Source organism: Anticarsia gemmatalis, chromosome 6 (genome assembly GCF_050436995.1).
Source record: "Anticarsia gemmatalis isolate Benzon Research Colony breed Stoneville strain chromosome 6, ilAntGemm2 primary, whole genome shotgun sequence".
Taxonomy (NCBI): Eukaryota; Metazoa; Arthropoda; class Insecta; order Lepidoptera; family Erebidae; genus Anticarsia; species Anticarsia gemmatalis.
Window position 1 is genome coordinate 9,578,803 of NC_134750.1, and position 12,657 is coordinate 9,591,459.

General features: G+C 34.2%; 1 protein-coding gene across 1 annotated transcript in view; it reads right to left on the reverse strand.

The window, feature by feature from the left end:
- The window catches only part of LOC142973718 (uncharacterized), a 189,896-nt gene extending 178,707 nt beyond the window's left edge, over positions 1–11,189 (reverse strand). The window contains exon 1 of the mRNA XM_076115690.1: positions 10,962–11,189. The gene's annotated coding sequence lies outside the window, so the exon portion shown is untranslated. The remainder of the gene's footprint in view (positions 1–10,961) is intronic.
- Positions 11,190–12,657: the final 1,468 nt, after the last annotated feature.

Consider the following 12,657-nt stretch of genomic DNA (forward strand, 5'->3'; position numbering starts at 1 on the left):
CGTCCCATTATTCTACGGAATTACAACCCACAGTCTGCCACTGATACGGAATTACATTTTGAATTTTTACCAACAAGTTTACTCAAGTCAAGTTTTAGTTAAAACTAATTTGTTTTTGGGTTGTTGTTTTTGTTTCGGATTAATCCGGACTTTGTTGATGGACATACATAATAAATGTTGTGGAAAACACTATGTTTAATGTTCAGGCAGATTTTACGAAGCTCTGTTGTTTTTAATTAATCTAAATATTGGGTGTGTTGTCTTTATGTAAGCTGAAAAGAAGCTATATTTAGTTTTGTCACATAACTGTCATCAGCGACGTGGATATTATTAATTTAATTTACTCGTATAACATCGAGTCTATACGTCTTTTGAAGCTAAATGAATAACATAAGTTACGGGCAAATTGTAGTAGTACACTTCAATTTCCACGAACAATTTGATAATTCCCAGTAAACTAAATTACTATCTATAACGATGTCGTTCAGTGCTTGAACACCTACTAAATATTTCATCTAATTCTAAGCACAGGATATATTTGTACAGTCAGCAGCCAACTCTATATTTTACTCCTCTTTTTAAAACTAATATTTAAAAAATTGGCAAACTACTAAATATGATACAATTACTGACAATTATGCAGTTTATCAAAATGGTTGCCTCTAGCATTCAATTTATAAATTCATGTTAGTCAGTATATCAAAGAAAGTAATTTTGAAAATACGTGGTTCTAATTACAGAACATCTCACAAACATACACACATAAGTAAAAATGGCTAAACGGGGACCAAAGAAAAAACCTAACTGAGGTCAGCTCAGGGTATTTTTTTTTTTGGTCTCCGTATACAGAATATATATTATTATTACTTTTTCGAGGGTACACGGCAGTCGGTTTGCGCTGATGACTGTACCTCTCTACATTCGACTGGTTGGCAGAAATTTAATTTGAGCGTAGCGTCAATCTTAGACGTAAGCTGATTATTATATCAGCCAGTTTTGTCGTATTACGAGGATTTATGCTCTTTGATCTGATTCTGAAAGGGCGTGCCTTGATTGTGTGACGTCATCGGCATCTAATTGTATAGATGTCTAGTAATGTGATTATCATACGAATTCATATTACAACATCCTGAAAAAAAAAACATTAAGGTTTTTTTTCTTTTTTATCTCGTCAAGTTATTCAAAACTGATTTTCTATCAATGGCTATGCAGTTATCACTATAATAAAATATCAGAATACAAAAATGTTAGCAGTAAACATAGCTTCTTACCACATTCTGGGGCTAATACAATTAAACCTCATTAAATATTGCTTGATTACCATTTGTGCCAATTTGGTAGTACTCTCCCAAACTATTTTAATAATTAACGCGGTTCACGTGGCTTAATTTCTCTTACTCTAAAATTCCGAGGTGAAGCGTTACCCAAACAATTAGGGAGCCCCAAATGGCACTAAAGCGACTGGAGTCCGAATAAATGTTACCATCACTACTTGGCGGTAATGGAGATCTCTCGTACGTATACGAGGAAATATGCCTTAGTGATGGCGATTAGCGATTTGTAAGAGCGGATTACACAACATAAATAGTTAAAATATCAATGTAAATCTTGATGTATGAATGCTTCTCTAGTGGTCATGAATACAGCTGTAGCGCTAAAATATCGAGTTTCAATCCCGCGTCAAACTAAGTAATTGCAACAACGTAACATTTTACAGTCTACGATTTTTGTGTGGTTCGTTAATGGATATGAAAGTTAGAGGGCATTGACCTTAGACAATATCGGCAATACCAAATTGGAGCCTCGGGAAAATATTAGACTGCTTGGGTTAAGGGTTAGGTCCAACCGAGGTACGACAGTGATGAACAAAGATTGAAGGAATACCCATATCTTTATTATTCTATGCCTGTATGTGATTAAGAGTAAAATGGTTGCCAAACAGCCTCTTTTAAAAATCTCTAATCGCTCGCAGTGAAACCAAAGCCTTAATAAGTAATACGTACAAAGTCGGACGCAAATGGAACTCGTAAGAGCGTTTTACTTGTAGGTAAACTATGAGTACGCATCGACTTGTATCTACTTAACCTTACTAATATGTTAGAAGCTAGGTCGGCTTGAAGGCACGAAGTTCAAGTACCTGATAATATAGAGTTAACTTAGGTAAATACGTGATGGGTTCGAAATAACATTATTGATGTAGCTATTTGCTATACAAAGATGATTTGTCTGCCTAAGAGGCATCAGCTCGATAAGCCTTTGTATAATAATGTATTAAGGTGAAGCTAAGAAACAAAACAGTTCTATTATACGATGTTTCGGATAGCCCAGCCTATTTAATAGGCAAATAATTAAAACAGATTCATTTCTTGGTGCATCTGTGCTAGTCTGATTAGGAGTCGAAGTGGTTGCCATGGGCAAAATTGATTGGATAGATCGTCATTATCATTATCAGTAACTACAAATATCTATACTAATATTATAAAGCTGAAGAGTTTGTTTGTTTGTTTGAACGCGCTAATCTCGGGAACTACTGGTCCGATTTGAAAAATTCTTTCAGTGTAAGATAGCCCATTTATCGAGAAAGGCTATAGGAGCAGAGTACCAGTGAAAAATGTTACAAAAACGGGGAAAATTATGATTCTCTTATGTGACGCAAGCGAAGTTGCGCGGGTCAGCTAGTACTAAATATGCTCGATTATGTATAAGTAGTTTGCACGTAAATTATGCCTTAAATTAATCAAAATTCGAAACCTCTAGATTTACTCTCAGCCAGTAGTTCTCTGACCAACTTCCAACTTCTGTAAGTGACGTAACAGTCCAGTTACTTGACAATCAACCCACTCTATTCCAACCTCAATAGCTAAACTAGTGGTGTCACAGGAGCAATTTGTTCTCTGTTCCGAGAGGGAACACAGCAAACTGTTGTGGCACTTACCCAATAGCTAATTACCGACACGTACAACGTTTGCTAGAACTTTGACGAACTCATACATTCCAAACACAAAGTGTACAATGCAAAGTTTAATTAGCAAGTGTTCCTATCTGGGATTAAACAGACGGGTATTTGCTAGTTACGTTAAGTTCTAACACAATGCATGGAGACATTTTACGTGAGTAGGTAACATGTTTTAGGTTGAGTAGTAATATGACGAATAGTTTGCAGCAAATCTTTGTTGGCTGGTCTTTATATGAAAGCGTACAGAACGTGTGAAGTGAAGTTAGTTGATTTTCCACAATAGTTACGACTATGACTATAAAAATAAAGCACCGCGGGGAAAAATCATACACTGCTCCAAAACAAAACAAAGAAGGAAAATTATTTTCGGCCCATGTTTACAATATTTTTAAACACTAGGTATTTATTTGCCTGTATGGGTGAATTGCTCTGCAAGTCAATGGCAAACAATCTCATCACTAAAATGTGCCTCATGAGAACACAACCTAAGCTAAAACACATTGCATAACAACATTTAAGCAACATCGAACGCCAAACAATCGCATTTACAACCAAACTATTTTGAAAGCATACTTTTGCATTCACCAGGGAAATACGATAAGATCTTTCGTGCACTAGCCGTCTTAATTTATAGACTGAAGTTGCAAGAAAAGAATTGCAAATTACGGGTGAACACGGCGAACTAAGCTGGGAAAAAGTACTAGTTGCCGCACCGCAATTACCAACTTTTATTGGACTTGAATGGGAAAACACAACAAGTATATCGTCTAGGATTGAGTGGCCTTCCGTCTATTTTCTATGTATAGATTTTTTTGATGGTTATGGTTATTTTTAGGGCAAGAATAAAACGCGCTTTTTTCTGGTGTATTATGTAGTAGTTCGTTGTTATGTTTAATGGTAGCTGGTCTATTGTAGATTTGTATTAGGCCTATAGCATGCAATTTCATTAGGATGAAGTTAAAGGATTTAATTTAAAGTAACGGATTTTAAATCTAATCCTGGAATCAGACTCATGAAATGTTTATTGATAAGCCAATTGCTGCGCATTTAGCAACTCCATATGACATTAGAGACGCAAGCAAGATTAAAAATCTTTGACACACTTTTAGCTCTTAATATCTTCATAAATAAGTACTTTACCAAAATAAGATTAAAATCTAAGTCCAATATCTCAAAACGCGAATGTCTAACAACTATTACGAACGGCTAAGTCTTAACGATTGAACACCGTCTATCATTTCCCTTCCTTTATCCTTTGTAGGAACATTAATTTAGCTATCACGACCGCAGCCTGCCACCACAAATACCTTCTCAAGTCTCCACTGAATTTCAGGACCCTGTGTAATATAATACTTCAGTTTACCTCTGATAAAGTATAACGTTATGTAGGACAATGTAAATATATATTATGTAACGATAATATTATGTTTAAAACTAAGAACGATGTAGATCAGGTTTTGCAGCCAAATAAGCGTCGAATAATTTTACCCCCGTATGAAAATACTGTCAAAGAGGAGCTCGTGGCTTAGTTATTAACAGCCGCGCGGATCGATCTCTGAGGTAAAGCTATGCTTGCCGAGGTTGGTCTGTGGATGGGTGACCATCTTATACATATCGAGTTTCTCCGTGTTTCGGAAGGCACGTTAAATTGTGGGTCCCGGCTGTCATTTACGAAGATCTTTGACAGTCGTTAACAGTAGTCAGAAGCTTGAAAGTCTGACAACCAGTCTTACCGAAAGGGTATCGTGTTATAACCCAGGTATTTAATTGGGTTGTGGAGGTCAGATAGGCAGTCGCTCCATGTAAAACAATGGTATCCAGCTGCATCCGGTGAGACTGGAAGCCGACTCTAACAAAGTTTGGAACAAAGGCTAAGCGAATATATGAAAATAATGTAAAAGTATTATTTTATAAGCTAGTCGTTACTTATTAGAAGTAGTGAAACCGGCCATTTAGTACAGAACAGTTAGATAATTTATGGATAAGTACTAAGACGTCTATCCATTTAAATAAACGCTTCTGAATATTCTCTCTTTTTTACAATTTGACGTGCAATAGAATAAGCTTTTTTTTCAACGCTACTAAAAATTATTAGACTTCTTAGCATCTAACAATATTCACATCGTATTGGCCAATATTTCATCTTACTCACACACAATCATGTATGTAAGTGGCGTAAACTTTTAAAATCCCATTCCGTATAGTGAATTATAAATCATTGAAAAATGGACTTCATTTTTTGCCATAATCAATGTCAGATTCATAAAAATTCCGTTAACGAATTTCGTAACGAGTTTTCCATGTCGACGAGAACGTTTAATGGTTACGCATGGCGGTGCAATATTGTTTTATTTTATTGTATTTATAGAAAATAACGACGAAAGATTTTCAGATTGCCTGAAGTATTTTTCACTGCATAAACAAAAAGGTTTTTAATATGTTTTTAACTGATCTGTGTTTCACAATAAAATCAGTATAAAACGAATTAATGCGATTAAAGAAGAAAAAGTTTCTGGAAATCATAGCGTATCGTAGGTATTCTTTGGTCTCTTCGTATCCATATCATAAGGCTTATAATTTGTTTATAGAAGATAGGGCGAAAAAGAGAAAAAGTGTAAGGTAAAGTGTAAAGAAGGCTGACCACACCACCATGTGAGACGAATACTCAGAAAGAGAGAAAAAGAGTACTGAGGGTGGAACAAAAAATAATGCTTTTCGCTACAAATCATTCCACCAAATCAAAGCCTAATACATAAAATGGACGTAATAATTCAATATCATAACTATAAACAGTAAAACTAAACTTGATAGTTATTTCCATCCCTTGTTAACAAGAAGTAAAAGTCCGTTATCATAGCAAGTAACCCAATTTTAACTAAAAGCCTAGACGGATGTTACACAATGGCTTTGCGTCGCTGTAATTGTAGATAAGTTTCGCTTTACGTGACCCAAGTTTCAACTAATCAATTCAAAGGGTTCCAAATTAATTTATGCCATCAAAAACATTCTGTAAAAACCTCAAGTCTCGCCGTAAAAAGTTGTGAGATCTATATAATACCAAGTCGATTAATCTATTTAGTCTCTACTTAAAGGACCTTCTGTCTTAAGTTATTACGTATGTTATTATCATGCGAATTTAAAAAAAAAAAACCTCTAAAACAAATAGACCGACCTGGCCATCGCATGATTTGATTATTAGTGTGTATCACACTACACAGCACGACGAGAAGTTAATGCTCCTGAAATGTTAATGTCGAATTTGTGTTTTCTTGCGATGACCAAGTCGATCTATTTGTTTTAAAGGTATTTTTTTTTTAAATTGGCATGATAATAACATACGTAATAACTTAAGACAGAAGGTCCTTTAAGTAGAGACTAAATAGATTAATCGACTTGGTATTATATAGATCTCACAACTTTTTACGGCGAGACTTGAGGTTTTTACAGAATGTTTTTGATGGCATCTCACTTCTTTTTGTAGAGCGAATAGAACAAACATAAGTCCAATTTGTATGGAAAGCCGTATTTTTTTCATAATTCAACATATTTTCCTATGGGAATGTTGTTCAGTTTCATGGGCTAAACACCCTTACCCACCCTATACCCCCTCCCGTTATGTCTCATATAGTAGATACATATTTACACCTATTTATTTTATTTTCTACAGAAATAATAATTTAATTCATTAACTGCAAATGTAACCTTGTAATCTTATACATTTATATGGGATTACAAAGTTATTGTTGCAGTTGGTGTATTTAGAAAACTGGACCGAAATTAGAAAATATTGAATTTTTCCCATGATTAAGACACTAAACCCTATTTGTATTCAAAATTTTAAGCTTCTAAGTCTGCTAGAAGTACCTTAGACTTTTGATGATCGGTGAGTCAGTGAGTCAGTGAATCAGTGAGTGACAAAATTCAAAATTTTAACAAGTTGTCATTCTTAAACTACTGGTTCAAATTGACTGAAATTTTAAATATACCGTGTTTATACAATGACTGATTAGTTGCTGAAAATCCAGGCTTCTGGTTTTATCCACTACGAAATTATAGGGGTGTCAAAAATAGCCCGAATTGCTTCGAGAAAAGGATGTTACGGCCGTGCCGCTTTTTTTTTGCTCGACTTGCGGGGGCACTTCCGTGCCCCCAGATACTGTGATGATAACTTGGATTGTTCGTTTAATTTTTAGCCTATTGCGTAGAAAGATGGTAGCTGTTTTACTATTTCTATTCTTAACTTCAATCATGCAGAACTAACTAAATTCATATCGATTTTACATGTTTCGTTTGATGTTTCTGATGCCGGCAATTTTTTTCAAAATAATACACGAATAAACGCGGTTTAATATAAGGTTAATTTTATTTAACTTTCTTCAGCACTTGAAAGAACGCAGTTTCGGTGAAATTATTTAAGACATTTTTGGTTAATGCAAGACATTTTACATCCACATACCTCAGTCTTTATCGTCAGGGAAAAGGATATTCATTATCTTTGCATTTTATAAATGTGGGAAAACTCTAAAGAATGAACTTGTATACCGATACAAAAATTTGTATTCTTATTGTCACATGTTAGTAGGTAATATAGAATTAGCGATTAGTCTATATCGCTGATTATTGGCAGCTCCTCGAATGATCAATTTATTGTATCAACCACATTGTAAAACTTTTTCAGATTGAAACGAGTGGCCGTGAGCTTCTTGTTAACTCTTCTCATAAGGCTCTACCCAGCTACCCCTTTCCGAGCTAGTGGAAAATTCAGTAATTGTAACGACTATCATAAGTGTCAATATTTGACCTAAATGAATAAATGATTTAATTTTGATTTGATTTTGATTTTCTAAATCAACATTGACACTATAAATGTTTCAATTTGTCATACAAGTTATATGGTTCGAAGTGTTAGTCGCAAGAATAAAGCAATTGAAACACTCCCTCGATACAAAGAAACGTCTCGAATCAAAGGAAACAACAGGTGTGTGATCAGATATATTTGTACAAGGACTGAGACACGAACTAGGCACATATTTACAGACAAGCTATTTAGGCCGATATTTAGGCTAGATACAGACGCCGTACAACACCGGCACGAATAAAATCGATCATGAACTTTTAGTTGACTTTTGTTGAGACTTAAAGCATTAATTTATCTTTGTAATGAATCCTTTATCAATGTGCTTGCGTTCTGTGCATTTTTTCCTAATTATGAAAATAATCTAAACAATAGAAAAAGGCTGCTTCACATTTGCATAAAGATTTAGAATTTTATGCAAAATCGAAGCGCAAATTTCAAAAGCTCTACCAAAGATTCGATACAAAGAGATTTTAATAACACAGAAAAGAATAGAAGAATAAATAACTAACCAATTACCACGAATAAAACATAGACAGACACAAACTAATTTAGAATCTACCACCAATTTTCACTGACCAAATTCTGCCATTCTCGGACTTACGACGGTCGCGTACAAAAAGCAGCTGTCTACATTTTCCCTAAAGAAATAATCCGTATCGGGCCGTCGCTGAACAGTTTTACGTCCTATCTAAGGAGGGATTTGAATAAAATGAATCTGAACCTTGTTGAATATGTACGATACTAAGCTCAGCTGGGCCTAATCCTATTTGATTCAATGACTGTGTAATATACACGAACATCGGCGTACATTTTCTCTGTACTAAAGCAATCAATTGATTCTTTTCTTTTTGAGAGTTGGGAGATATAACTATACTTACGTCACGATAATAAATTCTGTTTTGCCATGTCCCGTGTAAATATGTAAGTTTCTACCTATATAGCAAAAGACTAACTCTCATAGCATGGGTCCAATAATGTAAACGGCTACTCATGGGAATCTTTTAATATCTCTTCAACACTTTCAGATACTTCAAGCCCGATTTTTAAAGTATGAAGTCCTACGGTTTAATGAGTTAAGCTTGATACACACATATATGGTTCCATATTAATCGGCCTAGTCTACATATTGGCAAAACCTTACATATGTAGATGAACCTGATCGGCACAAGCCGAACAAATGAGTCGAGTCGGTTGTGTTGTTCCATAAATATTACAAGCCTCACGAGCTAATATGTAGAACTTGACATACACACCATGTAATACGATATATTAATCTCGAGCATCTCAACCCCATATCAAATACTTGACTGGCATCCATTATTTCGTACATAAAGGTGTGATTCCCTTCACCTACGACTCGCTGACATCACATCACGAATTTGACTCGCACTTGAACGATTTTGTCTTTTATTATCCCTATATTCGCCTTTAGGTACACACGTAAAGGGTTTTATATTTGGAACACGGGAACGTATAACATGTATGTAGAAATACGGAAATGTTATTACGGATCTTTCGAAAATCATGTTTTATATACATACATAAAATCACACCTTCTTTCAATAGGGGTAAGCAGAGACCAGAGAACGCCACTTGGTTCTTTAGCTGTTCCGCAAGATTCTTGATTCCTCATGTAATAGCTAAAAATGACTTATGTGCCAATTTGACTGTTGAAAACGTTAACAGTGAAAATTTGTGATACGTAAGCAAAGCGTTGTTTGTATATTTAGACGCTAGTTTAACGAGATAATATTACGAGCTACTTTGAGCTTATCATAAGACTTGATCTCTAAAAAAATAAACCATTACTGTCCCATTACTGGCAGAGATTTCCACCCTTAATAGGGAAGGGATTAAGCCATAAGTCCACCACGCTAGCCAAGTTGGGTACTTAAAATCACTGAATAAAGGCACACTGAAAGCATTTCAGTCTGGTATTTAATTATATTGTTCAACAATAATCACAGTAATAAAATCGGACCTCTGACGATCGACAAATTATCATCCATTTTATTTGATCGCACGTGTGGAACGATAAAATTGGGAAAATCTGTCCGACGCAAAAATTGTTAAATAACACTCGAAAATAAAGTGATTGTGATTATAAATTGAATTTGCTGAGCTGCGGAATGTTTTCCTTGTGTTTCTTTTATATTTAACCAGAAAGCTTTGTCGTAACGGGTCTATACAAATAAAATATTTTAGACTGTAATTAAGTACTGAAAGGCATAAAAATATAAAGGCGAAAATATAGATGTCGTTAAAACTTTACGTATTTCTTTGAATTTGCTGTAATTAGTCCCTATCCCAAGGTTGCGGTTCTTAAAATTAAATTAAGTAGTATCAATGTCTACGGAAATACTTCATATAGTAAGCTTGTCAAGCTTCAGAACCTCCTAAGCCTAATAAAATAATACCTAAAAAGGACGCTATACCATTTTATAGCAGGTTCAAATTCAAGTTTTTATGCAAAAAAGCCACGTAATTATCCTGTTTAGACATAAAAAAAGGAATAAAAACCGAAGTTATAGTCATATTTCCCTTCATTTGGAGGTAGGTAACCCGGTGTTCAATTCTAAGTTCAAGACTTATTACAATATCTTTGTAACACGACGGACAAAGGACAGTCGAAGCACCGAAGTCGAATTCAAGAGGGTGCGAGAAAATGATAATAAAGTATGTACCTCGTATACCGCCGTTCTATTGTCTGAAAACCCATAGAAGCATAACAGAAAAAATAGACAGGCGTTGGATTAAACATCAAAAAATGTTACTATAATTGTTTTGTCCTCCTCTTCTTTAATAAGAAATTTTAAATGGTAGTAACGTAACTTTAATTGTTCAATTAAAAACTAACAAAAGTTCTCAAAAAGTCACTTATTTATTCCTACTTTATAAAGTCTTCTTTAACGACTAGTTATGTCGTCACAAAGTAAAACGTTTTGTTCTAAAATTCAGAAACAAAATTCTAAATTAATTGCTATCATAAATTCTTCAGTTCTTATTTTCTCTTTCAAACATATTTGTCGCGGCGTAGAAAACTCTACGCTTCAAAGTTCTTTGACGATCATAAATTACGAAAGTCCATTAAAAGAATACCACAGGGACATTGTAAAAATAAAAAAGGGTAAAGAGAAATTAACTCACCAATCATTATATCCGGCAAGGACTACGAAAATCCTCACTCCTTGCAAAAAATACTTTTGAAAAAGTTTGTTTCACGACGAAAACTCAGCAAATTAATACCAATACAAGCACAATGATTTATTTATTTAATTTTATTGTTGTAAAAATGTATGGAACAGAAGCTACCGCTAATCTCAAACCCTTTATGGGGAGTCTAATGGGTATTTGATAGGGAAGTTCGCGCGTTGAGTGTCCCGAACCGACTGAGTCGTATCCGGGATGGCTTTTCCCGATTTCACATTTTCCATGAAAGTACAACTTTGGGAAGGATGGTACTACGATCTCTCGTAGCTTAATTCTATCCGCTAGTAGCGTCATCTATGTTATTCTCGGCGTGGCTTAGCAGAGCCATCTCGTATTTACAGCTCGAACTAAAATGCCTTCTTAGATAGAGGTATTCTAAGTACGTTGAAAATATGAACTACATTGACAAAGATTACAGTTTGTATTAAGAGATGGCGCTGTTATTAATTATTAACACATTTTCTTAATAATTACGACCAGTTAATAAACAAATCAGATAATTTTGGCACACTCCTTACGAGTAAAGGTGTACTCTACATCCGACATCATCCATCAGTACAGCGATCTATCAATAATAATTAACAATGCATTTAATTTAGTGCCAAGACAACACTCAATTAATGACTGTCATTTCGCGCGTAAACAGCTAGGCGTGAACTCTGCTGAAAGATTGAGATGAGACATGAGATGTTTATTAACCAAATATTTATCCGCATTTAAGTAAATGAAATAAACAATTTAATATTTTCATTTCTGTTATCAAAAACTACTCAAAAATCGCACATGGCGTTTTTCTATCTCCTCCTAGACTTCTCCTCAACACGGCATGATTTTTGGTACTTATATAGTATTCCTGATAAAGTACTTACTAGCTTTTGAATAAAAGATTTGTTTTACTGAAAGTTTTCCGTACATAGTCTATCCAGTTTTCATATTATTATTGACGTTATTTCGTAAAAGATAGGTACCGAGCTATTTTCATTTTAACTTTACAATATTTAATTATTACTTTATCAAATAATAAATTGCATATTGACATTCTAACATAATATAGTCTAATAGTATTTTACAAACCGCAGCTAATCTACTCTGAACTCATAATACGTAATTAATATGATAATATACCATTCGCGTCATTTGACACGTAAAATATTAAAGTTAACGTCACTAATTAAACTGATACGTTTTTACGCATATAAAATCGATAATAGCTTTTATTCTAGAAGTCAGATTTACAATAAACTATAAAATTAATACAGTTCAAAGTTTGGAACACATCCTAATTCTTCTCATGCTGCAGTTAGATGAAGACAATTTTAAATACTTATAAAATTTGGAAGAAGTTATAGCCCTTAGTTCATAAAATATATTTTTCTTATCTTATCGAAAGAAGGATCCCATTTAAGTACCTACCACTTTCCAATAGCTTTAGAGTAACACGTAATATAGAAAAAGAAACAATAAAAATCCTTCGTTTTTTATTTTTGTGACTGCAGTCATGAATATTTTACAAAATAAATTCAAAGGTTCAAGAGTGTAGAGAACCAATAATATAAGATATGCGTTCCCTAAATAATACTATAAGCTGAAAAAACGTTACTCAAGCGCTTAGTTCTAAAACCTTACTCCGTTC